Source organism: Rhinopithecus roxellana, chromosome 9 (genome assembly GCF_007565055.1).
Source record: "Rhinopithecus roxellana isolate Shanxi Qingling chromosome 9, ASM756505v1, whole genome shotgun sequence".
NCBI lineage: Eukaryota > Metazoa > Chordata > Mammalia > Primates > Cercopithecidae > Rhinopithecus > Rhinopithecus roxellana.
The window spans coordinates 32,754,164-32,773,796 of record NC_044557.1 but is presented as its reverse complement, the minus strand read 5'-3'; the positions used below and the strand labels follow the sequence as shown (position 1 = coordinate 32,773,796).

At 40.7% G+C, this 19,633-nt stretch overlaps 1 long non-coding RNA gene across 2 annotated transcripts; it reads left to right on the top strand.

Moving 5' to 3' along the window:
- The first annotated feature begins 297 nt into the window (after window positions 1-297).
- LOC115899693 lies at window positions 298-19,313 on the top strand. Of its 2 annotated transcripts, XR_004059327.1 has the most exons (4): window positions 298-409; window positions 2,082-2,248; window positions 10,699-10,847; window positions 19,073-19,313. It is a non-coding gene; the product is annotated as an uncharacterized LOC115899693 (long non-coding RNA). The 2 variants fall into 2 exon arrangements; XR_004059326.1 differs by lacking the exon at window positions 19,073-19,313 and having other exon boundaries at window positions 10,699-11,319.
- Window positions 19,314-19,633: the final 320 nt, after the last annotated feature.

Genomic DNA, 19,633 nt, shown 5'->3' with positions numbered 1-19,633 from the left:
AAATAGTTTATGCATACCCAAATTTGTCACAAAGACAAGAATTGGATGCTTTCTTGCCTTCTGAGTAGCTGGTAGTGGCAACAAATAAAATTCACTTTGGGGATTGTGATTATGCTAAAGCATATCACTATTTTATTATGCTAAAGCATTCACTTATGCATTAGTGAGCAATTTAAATCTTGTTGTCATGGATGGAAAAAGCAGTAGGCTGTTTGTCTTTGAGGCCACTACTTCCTCTTCTTGAACACTTTCTGTTCCCACTTCCTCTCTCACAACCTGGGTCACAGAAGATAAGATAAACAAATTTTCAGTGAGATGATAATAGTGTATGTTACCTCTTCTGGGAATATTTAGAAGAAGGAGCACAAGAAAGAGGACACCCTTAGCAGAAACGTAATTTATTTCCAGTGTATGTTTCTGTGCCATTGTGATATGTATATATATATGCTTGTAGAGATGTGTATTTACTTTGGTGGTAAGAGGCATGTGGGAAACGTCAGAATGAAGACTAGAAGAATATGTCTCTCTACAATACCATTGTTTTTGTTTGGGCAAAGGTATTGTCAATTAATCAGATTGTCAATGTGAACAGCCAGATGGTTGATGGAAGATTCATTCCTTTTTCATTTATAGTTCTGTATACTTCATCCACTCTTCTACAATTACAGGAGCAGAATTTAGAAGCTGTAAATATTTGATTGCTATTAAAATCACCGACTCTGTTTTTGCATTGTTAAAAAAATTCTACATGGTTCATTTCAGCAAATTTATGCTTGATTATACTGGAAATGTTTCCATAGCTCATTGTTTTCTTTTTGAACTAGGGACAAATATGTGTGCTTAAATTTAATTGGCTACAATTCTTAGTCAGTAGTCAAGCACATAGGATTTTAGAAGTGATCAACAAGATTAATGTATCAGTTCCTCCATGTACACTCCAGCACTTACTGTTCTGTTAGAATTCAGATTTCTTTATAGGTACAAATGTCTACTCGTAAGAGGCAAGGAAAAATGAAAGAGATTGCATGCAATAGGCTGGGCGTGGTGGTTCACACCTGTAATCCCAGCACTTTGAGAGGCTGAGGTGGACAGATTATGAGGTCAGGAGTTTGAGACCAGCCTGGCTAGCATGGCAAAATCCCATCTCTACTAAAAGGACAAAAATTAGCTGGGCATGGTGGCAGGTGCCTATTATCCCAGCTACTCGGGAGGCTGAGGCAGGAGAATTGCTTGAACCTGGGAGGTGGAAGTTGCAGTGAGCTGAGATCGCGCCATTGTGCTCCAACCTGGGCAACAGAGCAAGACTCCATCTCAAAAAAAAAAAAAAAAAAAAAAAAGAAAAAGAAAAGAGATTATATGCAATAAACAGGAGCTTTTCTAGGCTAATTTCATTGGATGTATCTTTTATTTTATGTGTCTTTCTTTCTTTCTTTCTTTCTTTTTTCTTTTTTGGAGTTTGGTTCTGTTGCCCAGGCTGGAATGCAGTGACACAATCCCGGCTCACTGCAACCTCTGCCTCCAGGGTTCAAGTGATCAAGTGATTCTCCTGCCTCAGCCTCCCGAGTAGCTGGGATCACAGGCACCTGCCAGCATGCCCAGCTAATTTTTTTTTTTTTTTTTTTTTTTTTTTTTAGCAGAGACAGGGTTTCACCATGTTGACCAGGCTGGTCTTGAACTCCTGACCTCAAGTGATTCACCCGCCTCAGCCTCCCAAAGTGCTTGGATTACAGGCATGAGCCACCATGCTCAGCCGTTTTTCTTTTTATTAAAAGGAAAATCTTATCTCTTTGGTAATGAGTAGCAAACATTTGGGTCTAATAAGAACTTGGGAGAATTTTGTGTATGTGTGTGCATGTGTGTGTGTGTGTGTGCACGTGTGTGTTTTAGAGATGGAGTCTCGCTATGTTGCCCAGGTTGGAGTGCAGAGGTTATTCACGGGCATGATTGTGCACACTGCCGTCTCACACTCTTGGACCCAAGCAATCCTCCCACCTCAGCCTTATGAGTAGTGTGGACTATAGGCAGGTGTGCTCCACCATGCCTAGCCTATTTCATGTGTTTTTATCTTTAATTTGGTTTAGAGGAGTACATCCAGGATTGAATAAGAGCAGCACTAGTGGACACAAGCCAACAGTCAGTCTACCCAGACTCCAAGGCACCTGCAGCACAGCCCTCCTTTTGCGTATGATGCCAGCTACGTAGAGGATCCTACAGGAGGAAGGAAAAACCCACATTTGCTTTATAGCAGGTAGGCTTACTCTGTGGGTACAGGTGGAAAGTGCATGAGGGCTGCAGCCTCATTCAAAGGTGGCTTGCAGAGTGTGGCCAGAGGAAATCTCTTAATGGACAGAGGTTCTGGCAGCACCCTTGGTCACCCACTTTATAATGAAGAAAGATACAGCCCACAGTTAGAAAATAATGACAGTCATGGGAAGTACTGGAAGATCATAGATGCATGTGGATGGATAGAAGGAGTGGGCCTGAAAGTGAAGATTTTTATGCCATGTTAACACTCACAAGAGTGTCCACGGAAGAGGCACTGAACGACTGAGGAAACAGAATGACCTGGCCTATTGACATCAGCCTGCCCCTACCCTTCACCACCTCTAGAGCTGACTCCATGAGCCCATGAATACAGTGGCCATGGAGGCCATGCATGGGGCCCCACAACCTGGACACCCACTCACCAAGCCCATTTAACTGCCACCATCTAAAATGCCAGCTTCAGAGAACACTGTGAGAGCTCCCATCTTCTCCAGGGTGCATCTCCCTGTCCTGGTCCACTTCTTCCCCACCCCTGCCCTGCTGCTGGCTTCAGTCTATACCAAAGAGGCCTGTATTGTAAATTTTAAAAACTTCATATTTTCCTGATGCCTCAGTATCACACAGGCCATGAGCACGCTGCCCAGGGCCCAGGTGCACTAGTGTGATAAGGTTGGTTCAGCTACAAGTTCCTCTTCTTGTTCTCCTCTGACTGTGACTTACTGACATTTAAAAGCACTAATAAGCCGGGCGCGGTGGCTCAAGCCTGTAATCCCAGCACTTTGGGAGGCTGAGAGGGGCGGATCACGAGGTCAGGAGATCGAGACCATCCTGGCTAACACGGTGAAACCCCGTCTCTACTAAAAATACAAAAAATTAGCTGGGCGAGGTGCCGGGCGCCTGTAGTCCCAGCTACTCCGGAGGCTGAGGCAGGAGAATGGCGTAAACCCGGGAGGCGGAGCTTGCAGTGAGCTGAGATCCGGCCACTGCACTCCACCCCGGGCAACAGAGCAAGACTCCGTCTCAAAAAAAAAAAAAAAAAAAAAAAAAAAAAAAGCACTAATAACACTCCCTCATGCCTCTTGCTTGTGTACTGCACCAGGACCCCCAGTAAAGGCATTCGCTCATGGGGGCTGACTCTCTTGTGCCCCCCCACCTGCTTCGTGGAGCGCTAGCTTAGTACTTCTTCCACATGGCCCCCTGCATGGCGTGGTGTGGCCTGTGTCCCTCTCTATGACCTATGAGTAGAACAAATCTTTTTATTTCACGTTTTCTGAGTGTAATTTCCCAAGTCGGAGACTGGAGAGATCTCCAGAGTTGGAGAGATCCTTAAACACCCCACAAGGGGGACTTACTCCCTGATTTACAACATGAGGCCACAGATTCACTCTTAGAACAGCTTCTTGAGAAATCTGAGAGAGTATTCAGTTTGCAATATTATCACAATACTTAGAATTCTAAAAGAAAACTTTCCACTCGTCAAGCTGACCAAACTCAGCTTTAGTAGAAACATAATTTGACTTAAAATTCCTTTGGTTGCCTTTAGACAGCAAGTTGACATTTATCGAAGAGGTCAGTTTTAATAGCACTCAAAAAGCATTACAGAAATCTCTTACAAGAAAGCAAAGTGTAATGGGCTCACATAAAGTGCCAATGGCGAGAAGTGAGCTTTTTTTAAAACTCCACTTCCCCCAGCTTTTAAATAAAAATGTATTCAACATTATAGGAAAACATTAACATGACCTTTATCGATTCACAGTATCTCATATAAATGTGTTGAAGTCTTACAGGAGGTACATTTTTCAAAAAGACCAGTATGTTTGAGAGAAAAAAAATAAAGTGATCTTATACAGAAGCCATATGAAAGACCAATACCGTAACTGAGAAAACATAAGAATGTACATTTGTAATGGGTTAATTAATAATTAATGGGTTAAAATAGCTAAGTCATATGAGGAACTTGTACCTTTGCTTTAATACTGATACCTACTGAAAATCAAGCACACCTACCCTGGCAGCCACATCGCTCCGCAGGTGCTCTGCTCTCTAACAGTGCTACCTGCTGTGCCCGAAGCACTCCTTGTTTCTTACTGCATCTGAGTCTGTGCTCTATTGGAAATCCTGTCCATTCTTAAGGTCTAGTTCAAATTATCACTTCCTAGAAGAAACTTTCTTTGATTCTCACAACTGTGATCAAAGCACATAGAACTTAGCCACTTTCAGTTGTGTTACTAACATCTATGTGATACACATGAATCCTTCTCCAGATCACAAGTGAAGGCAGGGACCCCCTTCCCTTTCTTCCAGCTCTCTGTTAAGAGTCTTCTTCCCCCTCACTATACACACAGCCTGTGCATGCCTGTGCTTCTTGCATTACAACACTTTTTTCCTCTTCCTCACAAACTTCATTTTTTAAATTATTTTTTTCACAATAAAAATTGCATATATGTAAGATGTATAATGTGATGTTTTGATATATGTATACATTATGAAATGATTACCACAATCAAGCTAATGAACATAGCCATCACCACATATAGTTACCTGTGTGTGTGTGTGGTGAGAACATTTCAGATCTACTCTTGTAGCAAATTTCAAGTATACAAAACATAATTATTAACTGTAGTCACCATGCTGTACATTAGATCGGCAGAATTTATTCATTTTGTAACTGAAATTTTGTGTCCCTTGGCTAACATCTCCCTATTTTCCCTCCCTCCAGCCCCTGGTAACCACCCTTCTGCTCTCTGCTTCTGTGAACTCATTTTTTTAGATTCCACACATAAGTGAGATCATGCAGTACTTGTTTTTCTGTGTCTCCCTTATTGGGTCCCTGGATGACCCATTTAACACAGATCTCTGCCACTGGGGGCTTAATGGCCATTTCCCTCTTTGCACTGTGAACTCCGGAAGGGGTGGTTGTTCTAGGAGTATCTCAAGAGCCACTGTATCCAGAGTCCAGATCATCTGTAAAGCTCCTGACCCATGGAAAGCATTTAATCCATATTTGTTGTGGCTTTATCCCACTACAGTTCATATGTTTAAATTAGTAATTATATTTCATTTGGGTCGAACCATAATTATTAATAACTATTTCCAATCTGCTAAGTGGTTTTAGAAATGAAATAATAATATTGTTGTCCAATATTATTCTATAACTTCAGTTCAGTTCAGGCAATGTGATTAATGACCTAAGGAATGCCCTGGAAGACTACCTGACTGTTATGTAGTAGAGATGGAACTTTTGTAGGCATGTGGCCTCTCTTAGGTCAGCAAAAGCCACAATGCATGATTAAAGAAAGGTACACAAATGAACACAGGATCTATTTCCAATGTTGTAACTTTTCCCTTAACAAAGGATCACTGGAAAGCACCTTGTAATCCAACGTATATTTCTATTTCTAAACCTATAAAAATAAAGAACTGGAGCAAACTGAAAACTATCATATGCTGAACTAAATAAGTTGGAAATGTGTAAAGTCTATACCTGTGGCCTTCTAATTTTGTAATTTGTAATAAAACTCTCAGTATTTGGTACGAGTGTTGACAAAATGTTTTAGTGTAAACACCGCTGCACAAATTAAATAGCTGCTCTGCAGAGGAAAGTGGAACTTGGGAATACTTCAAATGAATGGTATGTGTGTAGGGAGTTCCACCTTTTCCACCACAGTGAAACCCTGTTACCCAAGTTTGGAAACTGTTTACACAAAATGAAATGAAATCTTAGAACTCCTCGGATGTGCAAACCAAAAATTAAACAACACCAATAACACAAACTGAGGGAAAAGGCTGTTACTTTTCTCTGAAATAGTCCTTTTCATGTAAATAAAATAGATGACTTTTTTTTTTTTTGAGGTTAAAATTTGGTTCATTTTAACTTCAGGCAGTGGTTTGTTCCTAATGTTTGTTCACCGTTTTCCCAGCTACATCATCATATCTTCAGAACCTTCTTAGAAACCAAAAGGCCAGGCATCTTCACTCTAGTGAGAAGACAGAAATCCAGAGTGGGGATTTTCCATGCCCAAACACATAGTTTGAATTCTGGAAGGAAAGTCCCACAGCCTTCCTTTTCTTAAGACCTGATTAAGACCTTCTTAATCTGATCTTACATTTTCTAATACCAGAACAATGAAGTTGACATGCAGTGAGAGTCGGCCGTGTGAATTTACTTCGTTCTACTTACTTTCCTGAAATTAGGGCCATTAGGGAAAAGAAACATTTACTCTCTCCTGTCTCTGATGATAATGAAATGCCGAGTATTGCTGTTGCTTTCTCCTCTCGTAAACCATTCGACAAAATCATCCCTCCAGCCTTGCATAGGCTTTTCTACTTTCATCTCTCTCTGTCTTAGTCCATTTTTGTGAGCCTTCTCCTTCACACCTTTGGAGTCATTGTAGCTCTTTGACTCTGGTCTTTAAATGATTTTGTTCATAATTACAAACCCTTGAACACGTCATAACCTGATAAGTGTCTTTTTCTTTTTCTTTTTTTTTAAGATGAAGTCTCACTCCGTCACCCAGGCTGGAGTACAGTGGTGCGAACTCAGCTCACTGTGGCATCTATCTCCCTGGCTCAAGTAATTCTTGTGCCTCAACCTCACAAGTAACTGGGACTACAGGCGCGCATCACCATGCCTGGCTAATTTTTTTTTGTATTTTTGGTAGAGACAGGGTTGTGCCACGTTGACCAGGCTGGGCTTGAACTACTGACCTCAAGTGATCCACGGGCTTCTGCCTCCCAAACTGCTGGGATTACAGATATGCGCCACTGCAATCGCCCTGATAAATGTCTTTCTTATCAAAACAGTAGCATAGCAGTGAAAAGTGTGAGCTCTGGAGTGAGACTGCAGTGGATGCAAATCCCTGCTGCTACTACTTAGCTACTATTTAATCGAACCTATCTCTTAGGGTTGCTATGAGCAATGAGATAATGTTTGAAGATAGCTTAGCACATTGTCTGCTAGACAGTTAGTGCTCAATAAATGTTACCTGTTGTTTATAAGTGGGTTACCATTTCTACACAGTCTTCTATTCTTTTAAATTCTGTTGGGACTATCATCCTATCCACCCCTTCATTATCATCATAACTGGGTCATCCTAAGCTATCTCTGCCAGAGAGGTGCTTCAGGCCTCACCTTGCAAAGCACTGATATTAATTCATTTCTTTTTAATTTATCAAGGGACTTTCACTAGCTACTAATTTAGCAGAGCGCAGAGTCTCCCTGTATGTCCTTCAGCTGAGATGTAGGAGATCAAGTACAAAGAAAAAAAAATACTAATTGCTTAGCCTTCCAGCTGTTCATTTTCTTGTTTTTCAAAATGGCCCTTAGCAGCAAGCAGGAGACAGGAAAAAGGTTGTTCTAAATTGGAGCTTGATTTAATGTGTTCTGGATGCAAAACTTTCACTTTCAACCCTCTTCAAGCCCTAAATACACAAAATACAACCTGTAACATATTTAGTAAATGATGAGTGGCCGAGAGGTCAAAGACAATTTGGCACTAAAGAAAAATCTGATCTTGTTCAAAAGTCTCTCTTGCAGCCTGGCTTTTGGCTGGGTGTGCTTGACTGTCGTTTCTGGGAAAGCAGTAACAGTGAGGCTAATATTGTCCCCTTTCGAGCAGGTAGAGAGAATCCTTCCCTGATTCCTTTCTCTGTCTCTTAAAAGACAGTAGGGAGAAAAGTTGTTCATCTGATAAAAATTGTTTATCTGTCTTATTTTTCTCTGTTTTTGATTCATTGACTTTCATTACAGTTAAGACTCATCAAGGGATAAAATCTGAAAACTTATAAAGGATACTTATTACAGAAAAAATTTAAAGCTAAATGCTTTTTTACCCCACTGTCTTTATTCAGAAAAAAATGTAGGAAATGTACTTAAGTTGAAATAGAGATTTTAACTACTGAACTCATAATTCTGATACTAAGTAGTTGTTTTACTTGGTCCCTTAATATTTCTGGATGTCTGCTTCCTCAGATTGAAAATGAAGGGCTTAAATATATGAACTATAAGGCCCCTGTCAGATTTTAAAACTTTATGGTTCTACTAGATGTTTAATTCATAAAGAAATACACTCTCCCCCTCCCCAGACAGTTCCAGATAATGTGCTATTTTTCACAAACATTGCTGATACAGCAGCTATTTTCAGTTTCCAATGAAGTGAAGAACAATGTGACCTATTTAAAAGCTGGCTCATGAGAGAATATTAGCCGCCAGTTATCAATCCTTTTATTTAATTTTCTTGATAAGGACTGTATGATAGAAACATTTCTTTGCTGCAAAACTAATAGCAGCCTAGACTGTATTTGATAATACTGTACATGCACTCTGTAATAGCTCTGAAAAATGCATTTCATATTTGTTGCCAATTCAATTTAGATGGGTTGAGAAAAAAGAGAAAATACACTTTTGTGCTCATCTTTCCTGAATGACTAAACAGTTAAAAAGACATATGGTTTCTCTAGATCATTAAAAAACTTTAACTGTTATTTTCCATATGGGTTGCTTCTCTGTGTAGGATCCAGAAATGATTGCTATTAAGATTGTAAGAAATTTATTTTTTGGTTTTAAGAAAATATTCTTCTGTTCATATACATGCTTTCTTAGAATGAGTTAACAGATATTTACTAAGAAAGACAAGAGAATAACTAACTGGGAAACCAAATTATTTTAATGAGGAAGCAGCAGCATTATTTTAATGAATAACTCAGTTTGTGAAAGTAGTTTCCTTAATTTCACCTGTCTAACAACAATCTGGCTAATGTCTATTTGTGGTAATTAAAACATATTTTTTTTTTTTTTTTTGAGACGGAGTCTCGCTCTGTTGCCCAGGCTGAAGTGCAGTGGCGCGATCTCGGCTCACTGCAAGCTCTGCCTCCCGGGTTTACGCCATTCTCCTGCCTCAGCCTCCTGAGTAGCTGGGACTACAGGCGCCTGCCATCTCGCCCGGCTAGATTAAAACATATTTTTAACATTTTGTTTTCCATTCCATGCTCATGTTTAGGAAGAATCAATATCGTGAAAATGGCCATACTACCCAAAGTAATTTTAGATTCAATGCTATTCCCATTAAACTACCATTGATATTCTTCACAATATTATAAAAAAACTTGAAATTCACCTGAAACCAAAAAAGAGCCCAAATAGACAAGAATATACTACGCAAAAAGAACAAAGCTGGAGGCATCATGCTACCTGACTTCAAACTATACTACAAGGCTACAGTAACCAAAACCGCATGGTACTGGTACAAAGACAGACACACAGACCAATGGAACCGAATAGAAAACTCAGAAATAAGACCACACACCTACAATTATCTGATCTTTGACAAACCTGACAAAAACAAGCAATGAGGAAAGGATTCTCTATTTAATAAATGGTGCTGGGAGAGCTGGCTAGCTATATGCAGAAAATTGAAACTGGACCCCTTCCTTACACCTTATGCAAAAATTAACTTAAGATAGATTAAAGACTTAAATGTAAAACCCAAAAACTATAAAAACCCTAAAGGAGAATCTAGGCAATACCATTCAGGACATAGGCACAGACAAAGATTTCATGATGAAAACGCCAAAAGCAATTGCAACAAAAGTAAAAATTGACAAATGGGGTCTAATTAAACTAAAGCACTTCTGCACAGCAAAAGGAACTATCATCAGAGTGAACAGACAACCTACAGAGTGAGAGAAAATTTTTGCAATCTATTCATCTGACAATGGTCAGTACAGAGAGTAGAAAGTGGAGTAAATGAGGGAAGAAAAACAACCAGAGTGAGATGGAGGCTGAAGAAGACAAAAAGAAGGAGGGCAGGAAGAAGGGACTCCTTGAAGACTGGCTTGGCCTAAAGGAGGGTGACTACACAGTTTGGTTTGCCTGTGATCCTGGTAGTTTTAGAGTGTCCCTTCACTCTAAAACTGTCCAATATGGATGATAAATGGTCACCCTGTATACACAAATGCCCCAAATGCCAGTAGCATACCTAACAGTAGGACACCTGTCCTGGCATATTGACTGTCATGTGGTGCATCCAGGGAGGAAAATTGCCCAGCATTTGCAGATATTGGACAACAAATGGTGTCCATAGGAAAAAAATGCCCCTGCATTTTATGGTATACTTGTATACTTTAATTGACAGACTTCTTGTGGCTTAGATATGTAGAGAAGGGATTTTGTATCAAAAATTATAATCTTACTGTTGGATGAGACTTTTCCTTCATCAAATCTCTGCCACTGCTTCTGTTTTCCTTTGCCTCTAAGGTGCCCCAAGGGTAACCACACCCTTGTGCTCTCCTTGCCCCTTGAGTGTAGGCTAGCTTCTATGAGTCGCTTCTAGCCAATAGAATGGGGAGAGGTGATGGCATGACTCTTCCAAGATTAAGGCCTAAAAAGATTCAGTATTTGTCTTGGTGCTCATCACCTGCCACTTTCTCTCTAAGGGATACTGGTGCTGTGGAGAGACCCATGTGGAAAGGAACTGAGGACTCCGGGCAAAAGTCACCGAGGACCGAGGTTGCTGACAGTTGCATGTGAACAACTTGGAAGCAGATCAATCCTTGCCCAAGCCCACACTTTGTCTACAGCCTTGGTGAGAGACCCTGAGCCAGGGATGCACATCCAAGCTGCACCCAAACTCTTGACCCACAGAAACTGTGAGACAATGAATGTGTTTAAGTCCCCATATCGTGAAGTCATTTATTACACAGCAAGAGATGGCTAAGACGAGCACTATTTTTATCCCCTTTTGAGTTCATGGCTTGGTCTCTCTACCTCCCACTGACTAAATGTGACTAAAGCAAAATCCTTTAACCAGCTGTCTCTGAATAATATTACCTGAATGCCTGCAGTTTACTAGCATGGGAGGAATTCAAAAGAGTTTATGAGGGAAATGGCCACAGTGAGGCAGAGGATTTACGTGCAGGGAAGGCTTCATCCTGGCAAATTACCCAGGGCAGACCTTGCCTCCTTCACTGTCTAAAATATCCAAGTCTTATAGTTTCAAATCCCCATCTCTTATTGTCTGTCTTATAGAGACCACTCTGACTCCTCAAATACAGCCACTCCATTCCCTATGAGGCTGTTTTTTTTTATTTTTTTGAGACAGAGTCTTGCACTGTCACCCCGGCTGGTATGCAGTGGCGCAATCTCGGCTGGCTGTAACCTCTGCCTCCCGGGTTCAAGCAATTCTCCTGCCTCAGCCTCCTGAGTAGCTAGGATTACAGGTGCCTGCCACCATGTCTGGCTAATTTTTTGTATTTTTAGTAGAGACGGGGTTTCACTATGTTGGCCAGGCTGTTCTTGAACTCCTGACCTCGTGGTCTGCCCGCCTTGGCCTCCCAAAGTGCTGGGATTACAGGCGTGAGCCACTGCGCCCGGCCGAGCCTTCTCAGAGATGGGGCACTTCCTCTAGTTTTCCACTTGACTCTGGTCTTCCTCCTAGTTCCCTTCCTTCCGGGCAGAGGCTGAGGCCAGGCAGATGGTACTTTTGCTCTTACTGTGTCTGCAAAATCAATGGCTGCATTTTCCTGCAGCTGACTAGGAAAACTCTTGGCTGACTCATTAAACATTTTACCTTTGTTGGTTTCAAAGCACAGCTTACATATTAATGAGATCCACCATTTCTCTTTTTGATAAGGACTCTTTTCCAGTTTCATGACATAGTTTACTCTTGAGAAACAACAAAGCATGGTGCTTAAGAGCTTGGCTCTGGATCCCAACTTTCCAGTTTCAGGTTCTGGCTCTCAAATTTACCAGCTGTGTGATCTTGGGCAATTTGCTTCACTTCTCTGTGCCTCCATTTACACATAAAAAATTGGATAATAATGACTGTAATTGTGAACCAAAGAACCTGTGTCCCTATTTGGAATTACTAGAAATGGTGAGCTGTTTTAGAATGCCAAACAATTGGGAATATGTGGGCAACAGTCCTGATGATGGTTGGGCACAAGGAAGTTAATATGTGTAAAGTGCTTAGAGCAAGGGCTGGCTCCAAGTGAGCACCTGTGAGCCTTAGCTACTATGGTATTATCACAATATCATATGAAGCAAATATAAAGCAGCAATTTTTTAGATCAAAATGCTTTTCTGAACTGAGACTATCTTCTTTGATTTAAATTTATGGAATTTGCCATGAATTGTGAAATAACCCACCAGCCTATACTGGCTTCTTAGAGAGAGTGATCCATGACTCAAATTCTTCAAAAGAAATAAGACTCCTTCCTCTCTGCAAAGGCTTTGAAGGTTATTTGTAGGCAAAGAATGGAGATAAGTTTTGTGTTACTCCAGGAAACAGAGAGGCTGCCTATTTAATGGGCAAGATGAGGATACTATAGAATCATTTATCAAACTTTCAAACAACTGCAGTTTGTAAAATAACAGACATTGTGGAAAAGTCAGTTCTCTTAGTCAAAGGAGAACGCAATTTAAGTTTCAGTATTCCACATAGAAGAAATGAATACATACCCAGTGATGATGCAGAGATAGTCACAAGGGCCTCATAGATGTTATTAATAGCATTTTCAGTGGACTAAGAAACAGGTATGTATACAATACTTTGTTTATGGAAGTGAACAATCTGTTTTGGAATAACAACTCAGAAGCAGTTGTACACACACACATACACACATGCCTCACAGCTGTCCCAAAAGAGTTGAGCATTTCTGCTGCTAGAATTCTTTCTTTCTTCTGCTTTCCTGATTCTGTCCCCTCTCTCTTGACTTCCTGCTTTCCCTAACCTCAACCAATCTTCCTCACTCCGCTCCCTTGCTCTGTTCACATTCTTAATACAGATAAATGCTGATGCTAGAGGGTATTGATTAGAGTCACAAGTACTCATGGTGGTGATGAGAATGTGAAGTTTTTGCATAATTTTCCCAGAAGCACAGGAGTAGACGTGGAGAGAAAAATCTATGAATGAGCATGTTTTATTAAAAAAGAAAAATAAAACTACAGTAGATCCTAGACCCTTGAAACTCAAAGTATGGTTCCTGGAACACTGGTGTTCCAGGTGTCACTTGGGAGCTTGTTAGAAATGCAGGACATCAGACCCCAAGCCAGACTATTGAAACCAAATCTGCTTTTTAACAAGATCCTCAGGGATTTGCATGCATATTAAAGTTCTAGAAGCAGTTCCCTAGAAATATGTTAGGTTAAAATAAGCTCTTTTTTTTTGAGACAAAGCCTTGCAGTGTCGCCCAGGCTGGAGTGCAGTGGCGCCATCTTGGCTCATTGCAAGCTCTGCCTCCTGGGTTCACGCCATTCTCCTGCCTCTGCCTCCCAAGTAGCTGGGACTGCAGGCGCCCACCACCACGCCCGGCTAATTTTTTGCATTTTTTTTTTAGTAGAGACGGGGTTTCACCGTGTTAGCCAGGATGGTCTCAATTTCCTGACCTCGTGATCCGCCAGACTCGGCCTCCCAAAGTGCTGGGATTACAAGCCTGAGCCACCGCGCGCGCCTGCCTGCCTGCCTGCCTTCCTTTCTCTTTCTCTCTCTCTCTCTCTCTTTCTCTCTCTCTCTCTCTCTTTCTTTCGTCTTTCCTTTCTCTCTCTCTCTCTTTCTTTTCTTTCTTTCTCTCTCTCCTTCCTTCCTTCTCTTCTTTTCCTTCTCCTTCTTCCTCTTCTTCCTCCTCCTCCTCTTATTCATCTTCTTTTTTTGAGATGGAGTCTCACTCTGTCACTCAGGATGGAGTGCAGTGGTGCTATCTCAGCTACTGCAACCTCTGCTTCCCAGGTTCAAGCGATTCTCCTTCTTCAGTCTCCTAAGTAGCTGGCACTATAGGCACATGCCACCATGCCTCGCTAATTGTAGTATTTTTAGTGGAGATGGGGTTTCACCATGTTGACCAGGCTGGTCTCGAAGTCCTGACCTCAGGTGATCCTCCCGCCTTGGCCTCCCAAAGTTCTGGGATTACAGGTGTGAGCCACCGCACCCGGCCCTGAATGGTACCTTCTAAACCTTTAGAGACTCAGTTTTCTCATCTATAAAATGGGAATGATAACAATACTATCCCATTGGATTGTTAATTGAATTAACAATTATAGAATGCTTAGAACAGTGACTGGCACACAGCAATTAAGCACCATATAAGCATTGGTCAAATATATTTTCCAAAGTTAAGTGTAACATAATTAACAAATTCTAGAACTTCTTTAAATAATTAATGGAATAATTCCCAAAGCCCACTTGACCAATTTCTCCATAATCTAACCTACTACTCTCTCAACCCTACTTCTAGGCTGCCCCTGAGCTTTGCATATAAGCTTCGTGCTTATTAACCCTGCAATGCAATTATTTGTTTATTGTCTGGCACAAGAAGGAGATCAACAAATGCTTATAAAGTAAATGAATAGATATTTGATTTATCATTATTTCCAAATCTTCCTCAAAGCCCAGAAATTTCTTTGTTTTTCTCATGCATTTTCCTCCTTGTATTGTTAAAGACCAGAATATGCCACCCCAAAATATGACTATGAAGTAATTCAGGATGTGCCACCCAAAAATATGCCACTCTTTGATTATTTTAAGCTGAAGGCATTTGAAAAACAGCAAATTCAGGGAGAGGCTTTCTCTGAACTCCCCTTATCTGCTTAAAGACAGATCTTCCAAAAAGATCTCAATTGTCATAAATCCCCTCTCCAGGAAATTTTATCAATCAGAGAAGATTGACTCTTCTCACAGCAGAGGAGACTAGAAGTTGACACTAAATCCAGAAAAACGTTGTCCCAAATGATCATATCTCCCATTACTTCTTCTAAGGCCCCTCATCTTTCCTAAATATCATTTACTCTCCAAGTGACCTATATCTCCCTCTCCTTCCCCTTTTAAGATAGTATATAAGCTTTCAAATCTCACTGCTTTTCGAGTACTCACTTTCTTTTTCTGTGAAGACCCATGCATATAATATTTAGGATTCATACCTTTGTGTATCTTTAAGAAATATTATTTTAGATTCAGGGGGTACATGTGCAGGTTTGTCACATGGATGTATTGCATAATGGTGAGGTTTGGGCTTCTAGTATACCCATCACTCAAATCTCAAATAGTGAACACTGCACACAATAGGTAATTATTATCACTCCCTTCCTGCTCTCCCTGCTTTCGGGGTCTGCAGCATCTATTATTTTCAGCTTTATATCCATGTATACCATTGTTTAGCTTCCTCTTATACGTGAGAACATGCAGTATTTGATTTTCCGTTTCTGAGTCATTTCATTTAGGATAATGGCCTCCAGGTTCATTCATGTTGCTGTAAAGGACATTATTTCATTCTTTTTTATGGCTGTCTAGTATTCCATGGTGTACACATACACATCATCTTTATCCACTTAACCATTGGTGGACACTCAGGTTGATTCCATGACTTTGCTACTGTGAATAGTACTGCAATAAACATATGAGTGTGGGTGTCTCTATATATAATGATTTGTTTTCCTTTGGGTAGATAACCAGTCGTGGGGTTGCTGGGTAGAATGGTAGTTCTACTTTTAGTTCCTTGAGAAATCTCTATACTGTTTTCCATAGAGGTCGTACTGATTTAACATTTTTACCAAACAGTGTATAAGCATTCTCTTTTCTCTACATCCACACCAACATCTGTTGTTTCACTCTGGAAAGAAAATCCAAAAAAATTCAGGCATCTGAAAATAGGTATTGTTAAAGAAAAACATTATTCAATGACACATGTCATAGCATAGTAAGGCAGGCTTTATTCAGGTCCACTGCAACAGGTATAGGGGCCACAGCAATGAGGTATTGCAGTGAAGGAGAGAGACTGGGCTCAACTCCAAGTACAGCGTGGGCAAGTGGGACCTTAGAGCCAAGGAGCAGGGTGGGGTTCAGCAGATGGAAAAATTACTAAGAGGGAACCTCAGGGGTAAGGTGAATTCTGGCTAAACTGATTTAGCAAGGGTATTGCGAAAACTGGATTTTACATGGAAGTGCACAGATGGGCCTAGAAGAATATTCAGAAGGCTGAGTAGAGTTTGGCCAAGCAAAGATTCTTTGTCTGTATCTGTGAGACCTCTAAAAAGGAAAGCAGAGTAAACTTGGAATAATTTTTAAATGATTCCAAAAAAATAGGTGCACGGAGACTAGATTTTTATAAAGGTCAACAGCTTTGAAAACTTCATTCTGTTAAAATCAAGATAATCAGTTTCCCAAGTGATCTCTAAGAATAATATAGGCAGTCATAGGGCTGAATAATAATAATAATAGTAATAATAAGTGGTCACCCCCAAAAAGGAGGTCCATGGAGCTTGTATGTATCTTTTGTAGAGAGGTGGGAGTCACAGAAATGAATGATATAAAAATTGTGAGATAGGCAGGAAGTCAGCACTCCTAGGTACTGAGGATGTTCTCTGCACTGGCACACCTTAGCAGACCTTCAGACCGACTTAACGGGGAAGCCAAAGAAGCTTATGCTCAGGGCCCCTCACCTTCACAGGGTACCTTACAAGGCCCTTGGAGAGGCTCTAGCAATTTTATATTCTTAATTTTATATTCTTTTGAGGAGAGTAATTTTAGTGAAGTATATTAACATTGTATAAAGAAAAATGGACAATTTTGCATTATTCTGTTATTGAGCAAATGGGCTCATTGCTTGATGTGCTTAGAAGCCATACTGTGGCATCAGCTTTTGAGATAAAAAAGGATTTATTGAGAGGCTGAGCAGTAAGGATACAGGAGGCACGACTGAAATCTGTCTCCCAAATTTGAGTATGGGGCAAGTTTTAAGGGCTTGGAAGGTGGCAAGCGAAAGGATTTTGGTGTGGTAAGGTCTGATTGGAGAGCTTCAAAAGTGACTATTTTTGGTAAGGTACACTGAGGCTGATTTTAGCCCTGGATCTTCCTGGCCATCAGGCCCCCTCACTTTTGAAATGGTTCTGATGTTCAGGTTCCAGTTGTGTCCTGGTCTTCCTGGTTCTATGGGGAGGAATTGTTGGTTTTGGGTGTCAGAGGTCAAATCTTTCCTATTGCACATGCTTGGGCCATAGACTTGCAGTCTTGGCTCTGTTATATCTACAAGGTACTTAGACATTCCATTATCAATAGAGTAGGCCCAGTTTGAGATGCTCCCGTGGTTACAGTTCTTCCTGGAGAGGACCACTTTCCCCTCAGTTGTGTAAGTTTCCCATAAACCTGCATCAGCCTCGGCTGGATCGTGCTTCTGCAGAGAAACCCTTGTACTCCCTTCTCTCTCCCGCATCCTGACTGTGAAAGCAAGTTCTGCTTACCAAAGTCCTCTGAGTTCTAAGTGGTTTTGGATTCCGGCTTTTTCTTTGATAAAGACATAAATGACATGACAATTGTTTCCTTGGGCTGGAGTAATGAGCTCACATTCTCAACATTAAACTTAAAAGAAATAAATATTTAAAAAGCTAGCATTCATGTTACAAAATAAAAGGCATAAGATACGAGAAACTTGGCTACAGTAGCATCTGTGAAGAAAATAATTAAGTGTTTTGTTTCACTCTGTACTTAGAGTGTCAATAGTGCTAACGAGGTTATTAAAAAGCTCTTGAGTTACCATGCATAGAGTCACCAGGCAAGCAGGAAGGATTCACTGCGTTCTGGGAATCCTGTTTCCTGAGGGTTAAAAGTATAATTTTCAAAAAGGTAAAATCACAAAAATAAAATAAATGTGTCAAATATTTTATTTAACTCATTAATTAAAATCCACTTAAAATGAGATTTTGATTTGCAGAGATTTGTATTCTCTGCCGGACAAAATTCATTTGCATTGTCATGTACGGGAATCATTTGCATTGCTATGGGCAGGAAACATTTGCATCGTTATTCATTTTCTATAACTTAAACCCTATTCCTACAGAGTTGTAAAATAGCCTAGTCAATCACAGGCAATCGAAAGTGGAATTAGAGAATCCCAGAGGGTCTGCTAACAATGTCCTGCCCTCCACTGAAAGGACACCAGGAATCACTTTGGTCTATTTCTAAGACTTGGACCATTTTTCCTACATGAGATATATTATGAAGAGAAGAATATTTATCCTAGTGTAACCAGCAGAGCAGAAGCTCTTGAAATCACGTATTAATATTATGTGGACACGTGATAGGACCAGGAATACTTTCAGCCTGGCAAAGATGAGATGCACTGTGGACAGTGATCCAAGTTCTAAAATATTAAAGAACTGTCATGAAGCAAAGGGCTGTCCTTATTTTGTGTAGTTCTGGAGGTCAGAAACAGAGTAAATGGGGTTGGGGGTAGGGGTAGGAGGGGATAAGAAGCTACAGCAAAGCAGATCTAAACATATGAAAAACTTGTTAAGAAATGGAAGTTTTGGGCCAGGCATAGTGGCTCACGCCTGTAATCCCAACACTTTGGGAGGCTGAGATGGACAGATCACTTGAGGTTAAGAGTTCAAGACCAGCCTGGCCAACACAGTGAAACCCTGTCTCTACTAAAAAAAAAAAAAAAAAATTAGCCAGGTGTGGTGGCATGTACCTGTAATCCCAGCTATTTGGGAGGCTGAGGCAGGAGAATCACTTGAATCTGGGAGGCGGAGCTTGCAGTGAGCCTAGATCATGCTAAAACACTTCATCCTGGGCGACAGAGTGAGACTCTGTCTCAAAAAAAAAAAAAAAAAAAGAAAAAAGAAAAAGAAATAGAAGTTTTGATTTGTGGGTTCTCTGTCATTGAAAATGTTCAGGCAGAAGTTATATAATCCTTTATAGGAATGTGAAAGGAAAATATCTTGGGCCCATGATGGAAGGCAGGTAACTCCTTTATGAAGTTTAAGCTCACTTCCAACCGGGAAGATGAGTTGTTTGTTTGTTTGTTTGTTTCCTGCTTCTAGGATGGTAGAGAGCAGTCTTCAGCCTGAAACCCATTCCTAGGTAAGTAACTGAATTGGGATTTGGCTTGGCTAAAGTTAAGATTAACAAACAACTGGTCTAAATGTCAGAGGCATTTGAACCAGAGCAACTCCATCTTGAGTAGGGGCTGGGTAAAATGAGGCTGAGGGCTGAGACCAACTGGGCTGCATTTCCAGATGGTTGGGTATTCTAAGTCACAAGATGAGACGGGACGTCAGCACAAGACACAGGTCATAAAGGCCTTGCTGATAAAATAAGTTGCAGTAAACAAGCTTGCCAAATCCCACCAAAATCAAGACGGCAACGAAAGTGACCTGTGATTGTCCTCACTGCTACACTCACATCAGCACCATGACAGTTTATAAATGCCATGGCAATGTAAGGAAGTTACCCTATATGGTCTAAAAAGGGGAGGCATGAATAATCCACGCTTTGTTTAGCATATAATCAAGAAATAACCATAGAAATGGGCAACCAGCAGCCCTCAGGGCTGCTCTGTTTATGGAGTAGGCATTCTTTTATTCTTTTCTTTTTTTTCTTTC